This window comes from Suncus etruscus, chromosome 14, assembly GCF_024139225.1.
Source record: "Suncus etruscus isolate mSunEtr1 chromosome 14, mSunEtr1.pri.cur, whole genome shotgun sequence".
NCBI classification, from domain to species: Eukaryota; Metazoa; Chordata; class Mammalia; order Eulipotyphla; family Soricidae; genus Suncus; species Suncus etruscus.
In genome coordinates, this window is record NC_064861.1 from 1,937,860 (window position 1) to 1,960,377 (window position 22,518).

Sequence of the window (22,518 nt, forward strand, 5' to 3'; positions counted from 1 at the left end):
AACTAAAACTGTGAGAGTAGTTACTCTTTAACCATTTTTCCTTTAGGATTGTTTTCTCCCAAAGGGGAGAGGAAGAAGGGCCTTTTACCCAATCTTCTGGTGGCCTTCAGCTGCCATCCTGGGAGGGAACCACTAATTTACAGGCCCTCCAGGAAAAGGGCTTTTTGTTTTGTTACCCAGCTCCAAGAAACTTTCTGTTTTTACTCTCAGATGTTCAGTCCTTCCTCCTTTAAAGCAAAGAAAGAAGAAAAAGAGAAAAGAAAAGAAGGAAGTGAGGTGTTTAGGGTGTGTTCAGGGCCCCACAGGGGACAGATCTGTTTCACCCCGACTTTATCTAATTTAACAGATGGATAGAGCTTGTGAGCTGGAACAGCCCCACGGCCTTTAACAGAGGGTCAGGGCTGTGGGTGTGCCCACCCAGTTCTCACTTCCTCCATCCTGCCCACACCGCCCTGTCCTGCGCTTCAGACTCGCCAGCCCAGGACCCAGCGAGGGCCCTGCCAGAGGCTGCCCAGAGCCGCCCCAGACGGACCCCCTGCGTCCCTGTTGTCCCAGGTGGGTGGGAGGGCTAGGATACCTCAGGGGGCGTGGGAGGGGCTAGCCTCGTCGGGGGCCATGGGAGGCATAGATAGAGATTTGGGGTCCCTGATCTCGAGGAGTCAGGGTGCAGAGTGTGGTCTGGGGCGTGGGAAAAGGGGCCATGGCAGTGTCGGCCTGTTGCAGTTCCTGTTGAACTCCACTGCACACTTCAAACCCACTGTGGAAGGTTGGCTTGTGCAGTGTGGGGTCTGAAGAAGCACCCCGATAGCTTCCCTCACTCGGCATACCTGGATTGCACAGGGAAGCAACTGAAGTTCTAGTTCAGGCTTGGCAGGGGTTATAGTGAGGAGGACAGAGTTTGTCCTAGCACAGATGGGCACATCTGTACAGCACTAGTGCTGAGGGGGCCCAGGTAAAGCCAACAGGAAGGGTGAGTGATTGATTGAAAGAGCCTCAGGTCAGGGAAACACACCCTTCTAGGGTGAAGGGGACAACAGCAAATCGTGAATGCCACCGACACTGTATTATGCCTGTTGCTGCTCTTCTAGGCCTGTGACTCTGACTTTAGTCCTTGTCATCTGCCTAAGGACCAGAACTGAGGATATGCACAGTGGCTTTTCTGCTTCCCCAGGATAAGGGTGTGTGGCAGTAGGGAAGGAGAGACACAGCTCAGGTACTCATCTCTATAAATACACAGGGGCCTGAAGCTGTGGTGGGGCCCAGCTTAAAAGGGAGGAAGCTGACCAGGCCTGCCAAGCCCTAACCTGTGAGGCCTTGCCCTGGCCTGCCTCTACCCTACCCTGGTCTGATTTCAGCCCTAACCCACAGTCCTCTCACTGCCCCGGCCTCAGTGGTTGTGGATGTGACCTTACTCCCTGAGATTCTAACACCAGAGCACTGTCAGTGGGTGAGATCCTCAGTGGTCAGCTCTAGGCTATCTCTATCTGTCTCCATCTCTATCCCCTCTCAGAGCCTCTGCACCAGGGAAGCGACCACCTGCCACTTTCCTGGTACTAAGCCCAGAGCATCACAAGGCTCAATGGTTAGCCAGACCTCTCCTGAGACTGGTTCCCAGGTTGATATGGATACTACCTGCCAATTTCTAGACAATTTTCTCCTTTGCTCTAGCCCAGAACTAACACTCAGTTTTTGTTTTCTGTGGTGTCCACAGAGTTTAGAGAACTCTGTGGTGCTAGGATGAGATGGGGGAGGAGGGTCCCCTCACACACATAGGTCCTGCCTTGCCCTGTAAGGAATGAAAACGTTCCCTTTTAATAGGCGTTGTATGTTACTAATAAGGCACCACTTTCCTTGTCCCAGAATTTCTGCATTTAATACACTAGGTGTCCCTCATGAACATAATATGAGCTTTGACAGAAGCACCAGCTCCCAGGTGCTAAGAGCTCACACTAGGACTTGTGAGGCAGGCTTAGACCCAAGTTCTTTCCTAGGACTCAAATGTCAGCCTGAGGCTTGGAGGAGAGGGTTCAACATTCCAGGGAAAACAGCTCCTCTCTGTCTATTCTGCACTCCCCTGGGAAAACTGTAAAGCCAGTTTTAATACCCACAAGTGCTCAGGGGTTACTCCTGGCTCTCCACTCAGGAATCACCCCTGGCAGGCTCGGGAACCATATGGGATGTCAGGGATGTAACCCAGCTGGGCCACAAGCAAGTCAAATGCCTTCCCCACTGTGCTATTGCTCCAGCCCCTGGGAAGCCAGCTCTGCCACATTCTCTGAGCACCCTTGCAGGCAAGCATGTCCTGCTGTTGGTGTAAATGCCTGGCCTCATCCCCAACTCAAGTTCACTGCTCATTCACTCTGAACTCCTTGCACCATGCTCAGGTGGCCAACCATTGCACATTATTGTCCTGAGCCTGTTTATTGATCACATGGCCCCACAACTGAGAATGAGAAGGGGGAGACCTCTGAAGACCTCTGAAGAGTGTTGTTTTGTTGTGACTTTGTGACAATGCCTTCACATTATTGTGTGTCTCTTCCCCACAAAGTCTTGGCCTATGAACTTCACTTCTCACATGCTATGCCTTTAGAGGGTAGTGGGAAGGAGGTGACAAATCAGATCACATCATGGTAAAGAAAGTTCGAAAACTCAGGCCATCAAATGACACAGGAGGGAGAGCAGTTCTGATGCAGCCTCTCCAAGGTGCACATGCTGGCCAGTCACTTTCTATTTAGACTTACTAGAATGATAGCAGTTGAAAATGCCCTATTAGGAAGAAGCTGCATTTTACACGTAATTGGTGAATGAAACATCTGTGTCGGGCAATTAAGAGAATGAAATGAAGGCAACAATCTCATTTCCACCAACAAGCTCATTTCTTTCCTTCTCTTGTCACTTTCAATGGAAGTTTCCACTGACCTGCAGGCAGTCCACCTGGCCAGGTAAATAGAGAGACACTTGTGTCCCCATGAGTCCCACAAACTGTCACTTGAGGAACCACTGAGGGCTCTAAACAGGGCCTGGCAGGCTTGGGTTTCTCTGTGGCAGGTCACAGTGGTGGGAAGGGGATAGGAGTTGCTGCTGTACAGCAGTTGCACGTTTGCCAGAGGCGTACTGCAGGTGAAGTGGGTGGGTTCCTGTGAGCTGTGTTGGCTTAGAGTGGGAGAGGAGATAGCTCATGCTTGCAGTGTGGCAGGGAGAGGTGGGATGGCAGGGCCACTGTGCTTCTACCTTGGCGCCAGAAGGCACTGGTGAGGGAGAGAGTTGTGGCTCCAGGGCAGCTGTGCTCAGAATGTGCTTGGAATGGTCTTCTGGGAGCCAGCAAAGAGAGTGATGAAGGCGCAGGGGCCAAGTAAGGGATTTGAGATCACAGTTGAGCTCGTAAGTCGGTTCATCAGGAGAGAGAAAGTTGAAGCAAGGCCCTTTGTACCAAGTAACGGATACAGGAGCTCCGAACGAGACCGGGACTCAGGGGCTGGCCAGGGCTGGGCCAGCTCAGTGTCACTGTTGACTAATGATTTCATGCAAGACTTTCACAGGCAGCAGCGGGGAGCTCAGACTGGGTCTCTGGCACATTCCCTGGGCATACCAGGGAGTATATCTACCTGTCTCCGCAGGGAGGATCTCTCCTCTGCTGCTCATGTATGTGATAGCACATGTGACTGAGGCCCAAAACTGAAAGTCTCAGTTTAACCTGAGATATTCAGAAGCATAATGTCTACTCATTCTCCAAGACAGAACATGAAAAATAGGGCCCATACATACTTTTGGACTGATTGTCCAAATGCTAGGTTGAATAAGTTGATTTAAATAAGACAATCCTAATTTTACCTCTTTCTTTACATTGATTGTAAGGCAGATGCAAAAAAAGTTTAAATCATATAGGCTTCCCCCACCCTTGAAACTTGTGTTACATTTCCTGTGGCTAGTATTGTTCTAAGCTTTAGGAAGAAATTTCAGTAAAACTTCTTAGGGAATTGATTTCCCCTCATAAAATATTGTTGAGTGAATATTACCAGAAAGCACTCATAAAAACACTAACGAAACTTTTAATTCTTCCAGCAAGAAATACAGCCTAATTCACAGCCAATTCACTGACTGCAAGAAGTATAGGGAGAGGGAGAGGACTCCTTCACATTCAGCTCTTTCATTAAGTGTTTCAATTGTCATTTTTCTCTTAAAGTTGAATTTCTTCTGTATGTTTTTGACTTTAGATGTGTGCTTCTCTGCCTCTCCTGTCATTTATCATTCTACTGTTTTTGCTTAGTTTGGAATTGCACATTACGTATTGAACTTTTCTTTCTTTGTCATTTGTCAAATGATATTGGTTCTGGTGATGATTGCCATTGTGGATGAGAAGTGTGGCCCTCAGATGAGATTCTGGACGATTGTGGCATTGTAAGTTGTCTACAGGGAAAGGAGCTGATGGATAAGACCCGGTCTCCTATTTTTATCGCTTGGTCCTATTTAGAGAGTGTATTTTCCTATTTGTATATGGTCCATTTTCAGTTCTTGGAGGAGACTTAATCCAGCATTATGTCAAATGTTATCCTGCCTCTCTTTCCATACTAATTGACTCAAGTCACCTATCTTTTGTGATAAAGACATTTCTAATATCATGTAGGCCAAAATAATAGTTGATGCCATTGTGTAATCAAAGCTTTAGTAAGATACTCAGAATTAAATTCTGTCTAAGAAATTTATTCCCTTTTGGGCATAAATGAACACTCACTTCCCCCAGCTCTGTGAGGATCTACAGAATAATAGAAAAGCCCTCTGAGCAAATGTCTAGTTTGGAGCAACTTAGAGATGATTAAGAAACATTTAAAATTAGGATAAGAATAAATAGAGACCGCTTTTCTACATATTTCTCTTTGGATCAGTCTGCTGAGTACTTAGCAAAGAGCACATATTTTATGTTTGCTTCCTCTAAGGAAAACCTTGCAGAATTAATAAAATATGCTTCTTTATAGTAGGTTAATACTTTATGGCACTTTTGGATAATTTTCTAATCTGATGCATATAAAAACCAATGTGTAGAGATTTAAGCTGGTGTCCCAGGCTGGGCCTTGTGCCATCAAAAGGTGGTGTTGGTGTTGAGAGGGAGATTCCCAAACCTTTTTTATTTTCTAAGACCCCCTGAAATACACTGCCAAGAGTTACCTACTGAGGCCACATCAGGATTAGAATATTCTAGTTCATGAAAACTAAATAAACATTGAACCTTCCTAAATCAATTATGTGCAGGATAGAGAATAGTACAGCAGGTAAGTTACTTGCTTCATACTTGGCCAGCCTCATTTTGATCTCTGGTACCCATAAGGTCCTTCAAACCCTTCCAGGACTGATCCCTGAGCACAGTCAGGAATAAACCACAGCACAGCTGGCTATGGCCCCCAAAGAGGTTTTTTGCTTTGGGTTGTTGGGGTTTTTTTTTTGTATTTTTTGTTTGTTTGTTTGTTTGTTTGTTTGTTTTGGGGCCACACACGGTGATGTTCAGGGATTTCTCCTGGCTATGTGCTCAGAAATCACTCCTGGCTTGGGGGACCATATGGGACACCGAGAGATCAAACGGTAGTCCGTCCTAAGTTAGCATGTGCAAGGCAAACACCCTACCATTTGCGTCACCACTCCGGCCCCTCAAAGATTTCTTTGTTTAGTTTTGTTTTTGGGTCACACCCGGCAGCGCTCAGGTTTACTCCTGGCTCTATGCTCAGAAAACGCTCCTGGCAGGCTCAGGGGACCATATGGGATGCCGGGATTCGAACCATTGACCTTCTGCATGCAAGGCAAATGCCTTACCTCCATGCTATCTCTCCTACCCCTCGAAGAGTTTTTTTGTTTTTGTTTTTGTTTTTTTAAGAAATGAACAATTATGTTCTTTTTGTGCTTGAAGGTGTTCTATGTAAACTGAGGACACAAAGCTCAGGGCAAGAGAAGTTGCCAGAGAAACCTCTGATGTTGGTCTTTGGGTCTCAGGTTGCCAGATTCTGAATTAGACTAGTCAGTGTCTAATTAGCCATTAGACACTTCTTTGAAGAGGTGGGAAATTGTGCCCCAAAATCTTATGCTGTCTTGAACATCACCAAAGTTAATTCAATGAGAATATAGTAAGGAAGGTGATGGAGAGAGAGAAAAAAAAATGAAACAAAAATACAGGCTCAGTGGGAGGAGGATATAACCCAGCAGTGGATCAGGCCCAGCGGGCCTGCAGAGTAGGAGGTACTAGCCATATTTCTGGATCTGTGCTCAAGCAGGTCTGCAGGGCTGCATGGGCCTCTGTTGTGGCCCCTTAGGGCTTCCAGAAGAAAAGTGAGAGCTCGATACTGCTGAGGTGAGCAGTGTGCCTGAGGCCTCTTGTAGGCCTCTTAAGCCTACAAGACCCAAGTGCATCTCTCCAAAGCTTTGCTGCCTCAGTGCATATTGTCCAGATGGGGAATCTTTTTGGAAGCAGGCCCATAACAAACACCCAGGACCTAGGAATTCTGGATCCTCTCATGGCACCTTCTTTTTCCTCCTGTCTCTTGTGCTCTGGATCTGTGACAACAGCTTTGCAATGACAGGGAAGGGAGTCTCTGCCCCCGTTCAAGTCCAACATCTGTGGTAGGTCAGATCTTCCTGCCAGGAACTGGCCAAACTCGGGGTTGTTCATACTTCATTGTGAAAAAAAGTTGTGTATTTTTGTTGGTGACCACAGTTTGAGAAGGAAGGAGGCTGGTAACGGGAACAGAAACTGAAGGGTGGTAGTGGGTGGACTGATTATGGTGGGGAGCACACACAGTGGCCAGGCCTTATCCCTCATGATTCCATCCAGCCATGCTTTGATGCAGCTTTGATTTTCATACATATTCTGGAAAGTGGCCAGGAAATCAGAAGTTCAGAGAAAATGAAGCCCGCATAAGAAATTCTAAATAGAAGGACATTCTGAAGCATGTGTTTATGTAGTTGATATTTAAACAGGTGTGTGCATCTCAACAGAAAAATCAATGTCATTCTACAAATAGGCCTGTGTTCAGCCTGCATTCATGCCATAATCACAGAAGCTGTGTAAATGTGTAAATGAACTTCTTGAACAGCAGGTTTCTTTCAGACAGACCATCCACAATCAAGAGGACTTGACTACAGTGGCTCCAGGTCCAACTTCATGTTAAAAATGTTTGTTAGGGAGCCCGATGTTTGAAGCAGAAACAAGCAACCCAAATGCTTTATTGTTGAAATATTTCCCAACCAAGACAATAGTAAGAACCATAAATGCAAATGATTTTGATAGATAAGAACTTTCTCATTTGAGTTTCAAACAGGTAGGGGCAGTGGGGAGGAGGGAGATGGGGAGCATTGGTGATGGAAATACTGCACTGGTGAAGGGGTTTGTTCTTTTTATGACTGAAACCCAACTACAACCATGTTTGTAATCACGGTGTTTAAATAGTTTATTTTTGGTTTTGGGCCACACCCCGTGACACTCAGAGGTTACTCCTGGCTATGCACTCAGAAATCGCTCCTGGCTTGAGGGACCATATGGAAAACTGGGAGATCAAACCGTGGTCCATCCTAGGTTAGCACGTGCAAGAAAAATGCCCTACCACTTGTGCCACCACTCCGGCTCTAATAAAGATTATTTTTTTAAAAAAAATTTTTAAAAAGAGAACTTTACCATTTGAAAGATGAAATTTATTATTTTTATTTATTTTTATTTTTTATTTTTAAGTCAAAGAACATTAAGAAAAATAAAACAGAACCTGTGTACAATTACTTTGTCTCTCAAGACCCCAGATTGTAGTACATTATAACAGTTCTTAGCGATACACAAAGCAATCTAAAGCCATAAAATTTATGTAACTTCTTAAACTTGAAGGCATAGTAGTTTTTTTACATTTCCATGCACATGTATATTAGTTTAAGTTTACCTCAAAAGTTTAAGTGGGTTTTTTTAAATTTATTTTTAATTAAATAATTTCTTTATTTAAACACCATATTACAAACAAAATTGTAGTTGGGTTATAGTCATATTCAGAACACCTCCTTTTAACTGTGCAACCTTTCCATCACCAATGCCCTCATCTCTTCCCTCCCCAACTCCCCACCTGTATTCAAGACAGACTTTCTACATCCCTCACTCACGACATTGTTATGACAGTTCTCAGTGTAGTTATTTCTCTAACTGCACTCACCACACTTTGTGGTGAGCTTCATACCTTGAGCTGGTCCTTCCGGCCCTCAAATCTGGTAATTATGTCAATGTCTTTAATTTTTCTTAAAACCATAGATGAATGAGACTATTCTGTGTGTGTCTCTCTCCCTCTGACTTATTTCATTCAGCATGATAGATTCCATGTACATCCATGTATAGGAAAATTTTATGACTTAATCTCTCCTGATAGCTGCATATTTCATTGTGTATATGTACTACAGTTTCTTTGTTCATTCACTAATTGAAGGGCATCTTGGGTGTTTCCAGAGTCTTGCAATTGTAAGACGTGCTGCCATGAATATGGGTGTGAGGAAGGGATTTTTGTATTGGATTTTTTGTGTTCCTAGGTATATACCACCCTAGGAGTGTTATAGCTGATCAAATGGGAGTCCAATTTCAAGTTTTTTGAGAAATCTTCATATTGTTTTCCATAAGGGCTGGACTGGACGACATTCAAACCAGCAGTGAATGAGAGTTCCTTTCTCTCCACATCCCCACATCTTCTTTGTGATGTATGCCAGTCTCTGTGGTGTGATATGATACTTTGTTGTTTTGATTTAATCTTCCTGATGATTAGTGATGTGGAGTATTTATCATATGCCTTTGGCCATTTGTATTTCTTCTTTGAGGAAGTGTCTGTTCATTTCTTCTCTCCATTTTTTGAAGGGGTTAGATGTTTTTTCTTGTTAAGTTCTGTCAGTACCTTGTATATCTTAGATATTAGCCCCTTATCTGATGGGTATTGAGTGAAGAGTTTCTCCCATTATGTGGGTGGCTTTGTATCCTAGGCATTATTTCCTTTGAGGTGCAGAAGCATCTCAGCTTATTATAGTCCCGTTTGTGTATCTCTGTTTCGACTTATTTAGAGAGTACTGTTTCTTCCTTGAAGACGCCTTGAGTTTCAATGTCCTGTAGTATTTTACCTACGTGTTATTCTATATACTTTATGGTTTCAGGTCTGATATCAAGGTTTTTTTTCCAATTGGATTCGACCTTTGTGCATGGTGTTAGCTGGAATTCTGAGTCCATTTTTTTGCAAGTGGCTGGCCAGTTGTGCCTACATCACTTGTTGAAGAGGCTTTCCATGCTCCATTTTGCGTTTCTTGCCCCTTTATCAAAGATTAATTGATTGTATATCTGGGGAGTATTTTCTGAATACTCCATTCTATTTCACTGATCTGAGGGTCTGTCTTTATTTCACTACCATGCTGTTTTAATGACTAGTGCTTTGTAATACAATTTAAAGTTGGGAAAAGTGATTCCTCCCATATTCCTTTTCCCAAGGGTTGCTCTAGATATTCTTGATCCTTCACATCTTTAGTTAAGTTGACTTGATGATATTTGTGTCTGTATGGTACTAATGTAAATGGGATTATTTTTTGATACCCATTTCTTCTCTATCATTATTGGTGTATAAGAAGGCCATTCATTTTTGCCTGTTAATTTTGTAGCCTGACACTTTGCTATATGAGTCTATTGTTTCTAGAAGCTTTTTGGTAGGGTCCTTAGGGTTTTCTAAGTATAGTATCATGTCATCTGCAAACAGTAAGAGCTTGACTTCTTCCTTTTTTATCTGGATGCCCTTGATATCTTTTTCTGGCTAGTTGCTAAGGCAAGAACTTCCAGCACTAGGTTGAATAGTAGTGGTGAGAGAGGGCAGCCTTGTCTTGTACTGAATTTTAAAGGAAAGGCTTTTAGTTTATCTCCATTGATAATAATATTTGCCATTGGCTTGTGGTAGATTGCCTCTACTATATTGAGAAAAGTTCCTTCTATTCCTATCTTGATGAGAGTTTTTTTTTAACAAGAATGGGTGTTAGAGCTTATCAAATGCTTTCTCTGAATCTATTGATATGATCATATGTTTTCTATTTTTCTTTTTGTTGATATGGTGTATAATGTTGATTGATTTATGGATGTGAGGTTGAGGTGCCTGGACACACCTGAACAGGGTGAGTCTGGGTCACCATCGCTGATGACATTACTGAGGGCACCTGAGCACTGTGGGTTTGAAACCAAGACCCCAGCAAGTTGGGGCCAGAGGAGCTTCACTTCTCGGCCACACGCATCTCTAGCAAATGAACTCCACCATAAAACATAGAAAAAAACTACACAGCAAGCATGACAATGGGGAAACAATGCAAGCCAACATCAGAAATATTAAATGAAGATGGCAGCTCTGATGACCTGAAAAATGCCAACCACCTAATTAGCCTCTCGATAAGGAACTTAGAATATAAATATGAAGGATGTTTATAGAACTCAAAGAAAGCAAATATTGAGCTGAACAGGCCACAATGACAGAAATCAGAAAATTCCAGACTGAAATAACAGGACTGAAAAGAAAAACTTGGTAGATGAAATAAAAACCTCAATATCTGATTATCTGGAGGCAAACAACTTTAATAGTGCAATGCCTTCTGGGAGTCAATGAGATCCCCATGGACACTTGGACAAGCCTGTCAGCAGATGATGATTAGCCAGCAGTAGTGTTAGCACAGTTTCTGGGAGAGAAAAAAAGAGTTGGAGCCATTTTTCATTAGCTTCTGAGTATTCCTGCCTATGTTTTGGGTAACTACACTGGTCATAGTAATCATTTTTAATTTGTCTGAAAACATCTTATTTGATGTTTTTAAAAGAATCTTTAAAAAATGAACAAAACATCTTACACAAAGACAACTTTATCAAACATTTTCCAATATTAAATTATCTTTACATCTAACAACAAGAAGTTTAGTATTTTTCCCTAGGGTTTTTATAACCTTTTACTATAGCTTAGATAATTTAGCACTTTAGAGGCGAGAAAAAGTATGACTAGGCTCTAAACATAATAAAATGAAAGATTCTCATGTACATTAAATTAAATAATTTTGTTTTGTTATTCATTTTTCTAAAGAAATATATACACACATATACATATATTCATATATAACTATATACACATAATTGAAAAGAAAGCAACAATTTAAAAGTGAAAGTGGAAAATGGTTTGTGTTCTTTTTATTTTTGGTTTTGGGTCACACCTGGCAGCGCTCTGGGGTTACTCCTGGCTCTATGCTCAGAAATTGCTCCTGGAAGGCTCAGGGGGCCATATGGAATGCCAGGATTTGAACCACCATCCCTCTGCATGTAAGGCAAACGTTCTACCTCTATGCTATCTCTCTGGCCCAGGTTTGTATACTTCTGATTTTTAATTTGCTGTTTAGTTTTTGTTTATTTGGGAGGAGTATATGGGGCACATCCAGCAGTGCTCAGGGGTTGCTCCTGACCCCACATTAAGGAATCACTCCTGACAGGCTCAGGGGAATATAGTGGATGCTGGGGGTCTGGTCAAATCCTGGTCAGCTGCATACAAGGCAGGTGCCTTATCTGATGTACTATCTCTCTGGCCCCTTTCTGTTTACTTTCAATAGTTTTGCTTGCTCCTTTCTGTAGGCTTAATAATGTCACCATATATCTTATTAAGTTGCATGGGTATGACTAGTGTTGTCACTCCTGAACATTTCAGTTCTGTTCTTTCCTTGTGTTAATCTCTTATACAGTGTGTTTAAAATCCAAAGAAAAGGGAACAGAATAATTCACTGAAAATTGGTTTCTGTGGCCATGAGCTGCAGCTAGAAAACTGTGGCTGACTCAGGTCTAAACCTGCACACAACCTTCCCACCAGCAGGCTTTGTCTCTTCTGCCCAGCACTCAGGATTGATGAGTGCATTAATTACTCAGAAAGTGATAGGTTGATGGTCCTAATTCAGTTACTAGATGCTAGGTACTTGACTACCTAGTTGCTATTTAGAAATTCAGTAACTGAATGCTAGGAAATTTGAAATCCTTTCTCTAGGTCATAGATGTTTGAATAGAGAGGGTTTGGATGCCTCAAGAGTTGGTCTCCTGGGCTAGAGTACAGAAGGGAAGGCACTTGCTTTATGTGCATCTGACCCAGGTTAAATCCCCAACACCCCATATGGTCTCCTGAGCACTGCCAAGAGTGCTTCCTGAGTGCAGAGCTAGAAGTAAGCCCTAAGCATTGCCAAGTGATGAAGGGAGGACAGAAGGAAGGAAGGAAGGAAGGAAGGAAGGAAGGAAGGAAGGAAGGAAGGAAGGAAGGAAGGAAGGAAGGAAGGAAGGAAGGAAGGAAGGAAGGGAGGGAGGGAGGGAGGGAGGGAGGGAGGGAGGGAGGGAGGGAGGGAGGGAGGGAGGGAGGCAGGGAGGCAGGGAGGGCTCCAGAGCCTGTGCTTCAGGACCATAGGACTCCACATCATCCTCTACCCTTCACAAAGCCCCTTTTATTCTCCCAAGTGGGCACTTCTCAGCTCTCAGTCACACCTAGAAGCACATCTGTCAGCTAACCACACCTAGACACACGTGTCATCTGTCTGTCTACCCATCCATCCTTCCATCCATGGAACAGCATAGGTGGGTGGCGTTGCCTCCTCTCAGGGAGAGGAGATGGCAATGAGTGAGTGGAGATGGGTGATGAGATGGCCTCCATGATGGTGGTAGCCAGAGGCTCCACTAGCCCCGGAGGGTGATGGGATGATGGAGTGAGACCACCAGGAAAGGCCAGAAGAGCCTCCTCTCTCCTGGAGGCCACTGGAACCTTGAACATCTAAAAGGCTGTGATGCAGACAAGATTCCTTGAAATGCCTGTGGTAAGAGTACTCAGAGAATGCAAGGTGAATGCTCTGCACCTGCAGGAGTGTTAAGACCCTGCTAACTCGCCCTGAGAAGGCTCTACTGATGTATCAGTTGCTTTGACTTCAGGAAAAATCTAAACAATAATCCTTTGTACTCTTCGTCTGCGCTCTCCCATGAACACAGGGCAGGAGCAGAAAGTATGCGGTGGAACTGCAGCTAGAAGCCGTCAGAAAAGACAGGGAAAGTTTGCAAACTGCAAATTGGTGGGTTGGAAGCAGTTGGTGCTCCCCCATTATCCCCAACCCCAAGCCCACCGTCCTCGGGTCTGTTCTGGATGAGTCAGGAAAGCAGAGAGGCTAGTCGCTACTTGGTTTTCCCCTGGGTCTGCAAGTGTCTTGGTCAGTCCAGCCCGGCAATCACAGAGGGTTTTCCTGAAGGAAGTGTGAGGCAGCTACAGGAGGGCCCAGCAATGCAGGGTGGGTGGCAGGTATGCTGGACTTCTCCAGCCAGAGAATGCAGGTCGGTGTCCTGAGGCGTGGTTCCAGCCTGAGACGCCCTGTCTGGCTCTGCCTTCCTGGAAGGCCTGAAGGGAGGCAGCTGCTGTGAGTCCGTACAGGGTGAGGTGCGCCGTTCACCTGTGAGGGGTGTGCTGTTTGCTTGTGTGGGGTGCACTGTTCGCCATGTGGTGTGTGCTGTTGGCTCTGTTTCAGCAGCACCAGGAGTGAGCAGGCTTCTCCACCTGCAGAGAACCCAGAAGAAACTCAGGAGCTGTGTCCCCAAGGGAGTGACTGGGCAGTCTGTCTGCATGGGGCCTCTCCATAACTCTGGCACAGGAGAGGTTCCTCTTCGCTCTAGGTTCTCATTCACCACCCACTGAGGACCGGTAGTTAGCTTCCCTAGGCACTGCTGCTCCCTTAGGATGTGTCTGCACCTTGTCTGGCTTGCACTTGCCTTTTTATGCTGTTGTTGTTTCTTTGGTTTATGGGCCACGCCCGGCAGCGCTCAGGGGTGACTTCTGACTGCACTCAGGGATCATTTCTGGTGGTTGCACATGCCTTTTAGCTTAGCTCAAAAGTGTGAAGTGGGGACAGAAGGCGCATGATTGTGGGGGAAGTGCGACTGGGAGATCTCTGGAGCCAGACAGTGTTCCCAAGGACACCCAACCAGCAGTCCTCAGACTTTTGTCTGTGGGAATCAGGTCAGGAGAAAGATGAAAACCATGGTTGGGAAGCTCTGTGGGCAGAGAGCCTGGCTTAGACACATGGAATCTGGGTCCAGCCCCAGGGTCCTTTCGACGCCCATGTAGGCACCAGGTCCTGCAGGTGGTCACTTGGCCTTGATATCTGGGGCTGCCCCCAAAGATGATGAGGCCTGGCCTCAGTTTCTTGCTCCTGATGGAACTAGATCAGCCCCAAGTGTCCCTCTTCCTCCTCCCCCCTCCTCTTTCTCTTCATCCTCCTCCTTTTTCTCCTCCTCCTCATCCACCTTGTCCTCCTTATTCTCTTCCTCTTTCTCCTCTTCCTCTCAGTGAAGGCCACCCATCCTCCGCCCCTAGGCATGAGCAAGGCCAGTTTCTCTAGTTATGGAAGCTCTGAGGCATGTTAGCAAAGCTAATGTACACCACGCATTCTAGATACATTTCAGACTTGTCCACGTTGAACAGGGATATTTTGTAAAAAAAAAAAAAAAAAAAAAAAAACTAGGTATTTTTTAAACTTCCAATTTGTTCAGTTGAGCTCCCTGTGATAATTGGGAATTCAGTGCTACTTTATTTTTAAGACATGACCCTGCACTAACCCTAGGCAGACTCTAGGTCACATGTATGTCATGAGCTGCCCCCAGTGAAAGTAACTTGTAAAACTCCATTTCTTTTTCATAGTCGGTGAGTTCCTGTAAGAGCAAGAGTCATGTTTTGTGACTTGAACAATAGTTTCTTATAACACTTGTGATTATGTGTAAACATAAAAGGTGTGAATGTACAAAATCATCACAGGACTGATTCAGAGGGACTTTTCCCAACATTATATTAGTCTGTGGATGATTCTGGTAAATTTTCTTCTTAGATTTTACAGTCCCAGTTCTGGAAGTATGGTGATAAGTAAACTGGGGACATCTGAGGGGAGAGAAAGGGGCTCTCTGAGGCCACAAGAGCACAGGGATCTGGCTCTTCCCTGCACAGGTCTTTAGGTCTGGTAAGGCCAAGGACAGACTGCCTCCATCTGTCAAGACATAACTCAAGTGTCAGTTGTGAATTTTCAGCTTTTCTTACCATTGTAAAAGTACATTAAGATTTTAGTTTTTCAAATAGGTGATAAGCAGTTTAACTCCCAAGAGTTTTTATAAACTGGAAATCTTCTTTGGAGAGTAGTTGGTTACTTTCTTTTTTTTTTTTTTTTTTTTTGGTTTTTGGGCCACACCCTGTGACGCTCAGGGGTTACTCCTGGCTATGCGCTCAGAAGTTGCTCCTGGCTTCTTGGGGGACCATATGGGACGCCGGGGGATCGAACCGCGGTCCGTCCTAGGCTAGCAGGCAAGGCAGGCACCTTACCTCCAGCGCCACCGCCCGGCCCCTACTTTCTTTAACTGTAAGTTTCTCGGTGTCATGATCAATACATGAATGATCTATTGTGTGAAGGAGAATATTTAAATCAGTATCTCCCAACTTTTCCCACTCACAGCCTTATTTCTTTCCTCTAGACCACTAGACTTGTACCCACGCCAGACATTTACATGATTTTCACTGTGGCCCTTTGGACCCCCTTTGAGAAAGGTTGATTTGAACATATACTTTCTGGCCATAACACTGTCATTAAAACTTCTAATACAGAGATTTGGGATTTTCTGGACTGGACTTCTGAATTTTAGTAGAAGAAATTAAATTAAATTAAATTAATTAAACAGTTTAATCATTTTTTTCTGATTCTTCATAATTTAAAGCCATATTTACCTGAAACTCCCCACTTTAAAGAGAACCATGCATGAATTTCTGTATGTTATCTGCTTCCAGATGTCAGCTGTTGATGGAAATTGTCCCTTGAGATTCACAGTGCATTATTATTGCAGTTCACAGGGCCTGTGTCCGCTCTTACACACAATATCAGCCCTGAGGAAGGTTGTAAGGGGTCCATACCCAGTGGTGTGGATGAGGGCACAGGCCCCCTCTGGGGAATCTTATGGTTGGTGTTCAGGTCTGGAGGTAGCTGGATATTGACCATGGTGGTATGAGGCAGTTGGGGGGGGAGGGGCTGATGGATGCCAGCATTAAAGCCAGACCTAGTCTTCTAAACTCATTTTTTTACTTTAGCTTTTGTGACCCGGTTGGTGCCTGAGCTTAGGAGTGTTTGTTTTTAAGGTTATTAATAATCTTAATATAATGCCACTGATTTTATTAACTGCCACCAGAAACTTTTACATGTTTTATTTTGGTTTGTTTGTTGGGCCACACCTGGTAGTGCTCAGGGGTTACTCCTGGCAAGCTCAGGGGATCCTATGGGATGCTGGAGATTAAACCCTGGTTGGCCATGTACAAGGCAAACACCTTCCCTGCTGTGCTATCACTTTCATACTATTTTTACATTTTTTAATTTCTTAATTTTTTCCATCTGTAGTCTTGACTATTGCAGTACAGTCTACATGAAGAAACTTGTGTTTCCCTGTGCTTTCTGTGTCCTTGTTCCTGTGGGTTGAGTAGATGGTGGCGGTGCCCAGACTGGTTTGTGCTTGCTGTGCCCATATATTCTAGAAACCCTCTCACTTCCATCATGACATATCTTCATGGAAATAAGCTTTGCCTCTTTGGTCTGAGCCACTCCAGTGCTTTCCAGAATGCTCCTGCAGGTACTCAGGGGTCCCTGTACACCTCGGTCTCCCCCATGTAGGGCCCGAGCTCAGCTTGTTGAGCCATTTATGAGCCCCAGACAGAGCTTTGCTGCCTGAACATTGTTCCCCTGCAGGAAGCTAGTGGGCCCTATTGCTCTTGGGCTGTGCTGTGGACTCAGCTCTGCATCAGCTCAGAATGTCAATGTCACTTGACACCCTGAGTGAGCACCTGTTCCTTCCCTCTCCAAGGTTCCTGTCCTTGTCACTCCAGTGTCTTCTGCCTGTTCCGGGTTTGTCTTGGCTCACCTGTCACACCGGGGCCCTCAGGATGTGACTAAAGTTACCAGAACCCCAACTCCCCCAAATGCTGCTCTTTCGCCCAGTTCTAGTTTTCTTTTCTTGGGGTATGTTTCCCTTTATTAGTGACTGGTTATTCTAGAGGAAGAACTTCTTTCCTCTGGCTAGTGTCCATACCCTAGTTGTGTCCTTGAGGCAACCTTGGAAGAAACCCCACCATCTGTTGGCTGATACCTTACAGGTTTTACAGGATATTGAACTTGTTTATGAACTAATTCATGCTGCTGCATGTTTTGGTGATGGTGTTGAGGTAGGCCACGACTTCCTAGTTGTTCTATTTTAATAACAGCAAGCAAAACATTTCTCTTCAGAGGTGACTCTGTGAGGCATAGAGATGTGTTTGCATTTTGAATGAAAGTGGAAAGAGAAAGGTTCTGCCTCTCATCACAAATAATTTGCTGGTGGCTCTGCTCCATGATTGAGAAGTGTCACCTGAGGAAAGTTGCTGTGCCAGAGAGGAGCTGGAGACTTGGTGTATGTAGTTACCAGCCCTGGGCCAGGGCTTGGGGGCCAGAGCTGAACGCTCAATAGCTGTGGATGCTGAGGAACAAAAGATACCATATTTGCCCTCGGGGCCCCTGTGCCAGTGTGGAGCCAGCCTCAGAGTTTTCCCCTGAGGGAAGGAGCACTGTGATCTTCAGGTACACCCCAATCCCACCAGGCTCACTCACCAGTGCTCTCTGGGCCTGGCACATCACTCAGGGCCCTATGGCTCATGTCCTGGCTAGGTCTGCGTCTTTCTGAGCTGCCCACCATCTCAAACAATGTCCTGGGCTAGAGTTAAGGACTTTCTCAGGAGGAAGATGGCTGATTCGAATGGCCCTGCGCATGTGAGGGAAGCCATGGAGGCAGGTGAAAAAATCTCATGTCAGGGCACAAGTGATGAGTGACACAAGTTCTCAAGTGACAACAATCTTACAGTTTCTGTCATTAATAAGGTGTCATCCTAGAAGCTGAGAAGCCTTTAGGTGAAGTTATAGAAATTAATATGGCTGTGATTCTGTCACTGTTGTTGTATGTGTTGTTGTCAGGCTATGGATTTACAGTTAAAAATTATCACAAGGGGCTGCAGTGATAGTCCAGTGGACAGAGCTCTTGCCTTCCAGGGGTTTGATTATTGGCATCCCTTATGGTCCCCTGAGTACTACCAAGAAAACTCTGAGGAGTACAGGAGATTTCTGAGTGCAGAGCAAGGAGTAAGCCTGAGCACTACTGGGGTAGCCCTTAAATTGTAGAAAAATCACAAAATCACATATTTCAGACTTTCCCTTGCCTCTGATTTAGTTACCGCCCCTTCTGAGGACAACTTCTGAGAATGGGAATCATGTTTGGCTCCTCACTTGTCATTCTAAGTCATGGCCTAGAGAAAGTATGTGACAGCTGGGGACACTCACAGCATGATGCAGGCCTGGGGCTTGTCAAAGGGCTCATGATCCCTCCTGAGAACCCATAATCAGCTATTGCAGCTGAGGGCGGTAGGAGAGAGCACAGCCAGGAAACCTTCCACTTGTGTCTGCATTTGACTCAAATGTTTCCAGGCAGAGCCTAGAGGACAGCCTGAGAGCCACTTCCTACCTTTTGGGCCCTATCTCAGGCTCAGAGATGCTCAAAGAAAGAGGCCTTATGAAAAGCCTCTCCTTGAACTGTACAAATAGAAGTGAGCTGCCTTGATTGACAGGCCAGTCAACAGGCTGGCTTGGTGAAGAAGAATGAAGGCATGAAATATGGGAAGGTGTTTTCATAAAGAGAGAAGGAAGGCATGGCATTTGCCTGTTATGCTAGAAGTCATCTTTTTATGTTGCCAGGTTTTTGGCCTCCCTGAGTACAGATCTCAACCAAAGTGACTCTTTATGGGACTGATAAGAGGCCAGGTAAAAGGAAGCTTGATTGATTGTGGAGTTGACACCCAGGCCTGCTTCACTGTGGCCACTTGAGATACAGCCCTCTACTACATAGGTCTATTCTTTCTCTTCTTTACTTTGTCCTTGGCACATGCTCTTTGGTTGGGTTTGGAGCCCTGCAGGAAGTACTGTGAGCTTTTTGCTGGGGCCTCTGCTCTGGAACACTGTGCATCCCAGCAATGCTAGCACAATGCCCAATCTGCAAATTTTCTGCTTCCCTCTGCTACAATGTTCCTGTGACCTGAGCTGCAGAGAGTCATAGATCAGACCATGGGTCCCAAAAGCCCAGGTCCAGCCCAAACATGCAGACAATGAGGAAAAGGCCAGCACTTTCCTTAGGGCTGATTTTGGAGAATTCATGGAACCAACATAACAAGTTGAGTCCCCATTCATTCACCAGAATGGGCTGTTTCAGGCTGTTTGTCAGCCAGTCTGTAGCAGCTTCTCTGGATACCTGTGGTTTAAGAAGACTGTCTCTGGTCTCAGGTGTGAAACTGCCTGGCCGAATCTTGGTGTTTGTTTAGTTCATGTTTGCTGAGCACTGGAGCTGGCTGAGCTGTGATAGGTTCTAATTCCACCTAAAGCTCTTCTCAATGTTGGGGCCTGTACTTTTATTTGTTTATTTATTTATTTTTAAAATAATTTTTATTGTGACCAAAAGTGAATAACAAATCTTTCACAGCAATATTTAAGGTACATAGTGACAATGAATCAGGGCCATTCCCACCACCAGGGTTGTCCTCCCTCCATCCCTTTCCCAGCTTGTGTCCCATATCTTCCTCCTTTGCCCCCCAGAGTGCTAGTGTAACTGTTCCCCTCTGTGTATAGCTTGTTGTAAATAGGGTATTGATTTTATTGTTGACTTTGGGTTTGGTGTTTAAGTCTGATCATTTTTATTTCCAATCAGTGTTCATACGGTTGTTTGTTCCTGGTACCATTCATTTTTATTTTCCACCTCAATTCATGAAACAGAACAAGATGATTCAAGTTGTGTGGTTCTGCTGGAAGAAGACAAAAAAAAACATAACAAAAAATCAACACATAACAGTAAAAAAAAACAAACAGTAATTACCATAAAAAAGGAAAACCACCCAGCAACAACAATAAAAATTACCAAATAATAACCACAGAGTAAAAAGGAAAGAAACAAAATTAAAAAAAGAAGAAAAATAAAATAAATAAATACATAAATAAATAAAAAGACAGAAAGAAAAAAATGGAAGGAGTGCTGGTGTGGCAAGGATTTGTGCTTCCTTTTTTTCTTTTCTTTTCTTTTCTTTTTTTGCATAGGCACAGTAAGTATTGGGAAAATAAGAAAGGGAATTCCCTTAGCCTAAGAGATTCAGAGTTTCTCCGCCTTTGAAGCATTCTGCCATGGGAACAACTACTGGCTCTTTCCATGCTCATTGCCACACCCTATGGTCTTTTTATGGTGCCAGGAAACTTTCCACTTAGTTGTGGATAATAAAATCAGGCCTCTATAGCTAGAGATCTTGGTATTTTCACAGGTCATAGTACAAAGTCTAAGACAGAGTCTTTCTTTATGATTCTAGAAGTTCTGTTCCATCATTGTGTTGTAATCAATCTTCTGTAATAAGTGGTTTTCAGTTTTTGCTCAGATCTTAGGTCGAAGCCTAGGATAGCGTCTTCATTATGGTTTCAGAAATTCTGCTCAGTCTCAGTTGTCAGAGTTGGACCCCTGGAATTAGAGATCTTGATTTTGTACAAGTCCTAGGCTAGAGCCTAGGGTAGGGTCTTTCTTATTGGTCCCAGGATAAGTTCTGCCCAGTCATGGGTGTCAAAATCAGTCATCTGTAGTTAGCACTCTTGGTTTTTGCACAGATCAAAGGATGACATGTCTTCTAATTTCATCTTACTGTTAGGTGATGAGATAGGACAACCAGCTCTTAGATCAAGTTTTTGCTGTTTCCTCATTGTTGGGATGTCATACCAACACTGGCATTAGAATGGTATTAGGAATTTCCCAGGGGAAGTTTGGTTTCTGGTGTTATTGCAGGGACCTATATCAGTTCTACATCTGGGATCTGGGGTTCGGGGTTGGATGATCACTGTCCAATCTCATGGAGTCTAAGTTGGGTCCACATGACACATGTTCAGGGTGGGAGGTGTCCCTGAATTATAAAAAGTATGAGTACTCCCTAGAAGATAATATCTTGTTTCTGTGCATAAGGTTCCCCCCCCCCTTTTTTTTACTGTGCCTATACAAAAGTGTCATATTATATTATTGGTGCATTTGGGGGTAAGAATGACAAGCTACACAATCTGTGTGCCCTGGTTTTGACCTGAGCTTTTATCCCAGGCAAGACTTTTTCCTAGGTATTTGTAACAAGCAGAACCAAAACAGATGAAGTTACAGAAAATATATAACCATATAAAATAAAAGAAAAAAGTAAAAATGAATTTTAAAGAAAAGTAATTACAAAAAATAGTGATGGAGGAGGCTACCTTTATATTTGGGAATAAATACCCTAAGAGGCATTATTATAGAGATATTAAACATACAAAGGCATACAATAGGCATCCCAATTAAGTCTTTTGATATGTTCTTGTGGGGGGTGAAATCCACGGCACTTTTTCATCACACACTGTGGTCTGTTGAGTTTGAGAAATTATTCGCAGCATTAAGGAATCAGGTACTGTCCTTGAGCTGGGGGTCCTTCTGAAGCTGAATTCAGTACCATGCAACAGTCCATATTTGGGGGAGGTGAGAAGAAGGGCCACATAATCAGCAGGTGTATTGGTTGTGATTTCTTACCAGGGTATGAGATGTGGGACTGAGAGGGTGTCCTTTTGTTTTGGGAGCTGGGTGGTGGTTTATTGGGGCAGGAGGTCGGTTTCTGTGCCTAATGAGTTAAGAACTAAGGATAAAGAGGGTTAAATGAGGAATAATGTATCAGGATTGGGGGATAAAAGGTTAGAAGTGTTTCGAAGGGAGGAAGCAGAGGAGGAGGAGGAGAAAAGGAAGAGGAGAAAAGGAGAAAGGAGGAAGAAGAAGAAGAGGAAGAAGAAAGAAGAGGAAGAAAAAGAAACAGGAAGAAGAAAATTAAGAGAGAAAAAAAGAAAAGAAGAAAAAAAGAGTAAAAAGAATATGGTAATTTGAAGAAACTTATTTAATGAGTGGAACCCGCAACATAAGTCCATGTATGTGCACCTTTGACTGTTCCATTGGTCTGTATGATCATATTGCTTAGGTACTAATAGAAGACATAAACAAAAGAACATGAGAAAAGTGTATATTTTACCAAAACATTGTCATAATGAGCACTTTATATGGTATCCAGTATGAATGAGCACTGAGGTGTAGAAATAGGGTGTCCACCCTATGTTTCCCGGAACCACTGTGGACAAATAACCTGAAGAGTTATTTTATACCTGAAAAAATTAAGGCATTAAAACACGTTGTTAATAAACACTTCAGTGAGATTTCCTGGCTTCCTCTCATATTCTGCACCTAGTTCTGTGGATAAATACCTTATTTTTATAGGCCTTTGTAATTAGAGGTTGATTACATACCTGATCACTCTAAACCACTTTTTTCCAGTATTGCTGATTTCTTTATGGTATAATGGCTGGTCGAGGCTTTGCGTTGCCCCT

General features: G+C 44.0%; 1 protein-coding gene across 1 annotated transcript in view; it reads left to right on the forward strand.

The window, feature by feature from the left end:
- Window positions 1–463: 463 nt before the first annotated feature.
- BANK1 (B cell scaffold protein with ankyrin repeats 1) overlaps window positions 464–22,518 on the forward strand; it is a 181,410-nt gene continuing 159,355 nt past the window's right edge. Inside the window, exon 1 of the mRNA XM_049786529.1 lies at window positions 464–555. The gene's annotated coding sequence lies outside the window, so the exon portion shown is untranslated. The remainder of the gene's footprint in view (window positions 556–22,518) is intronic.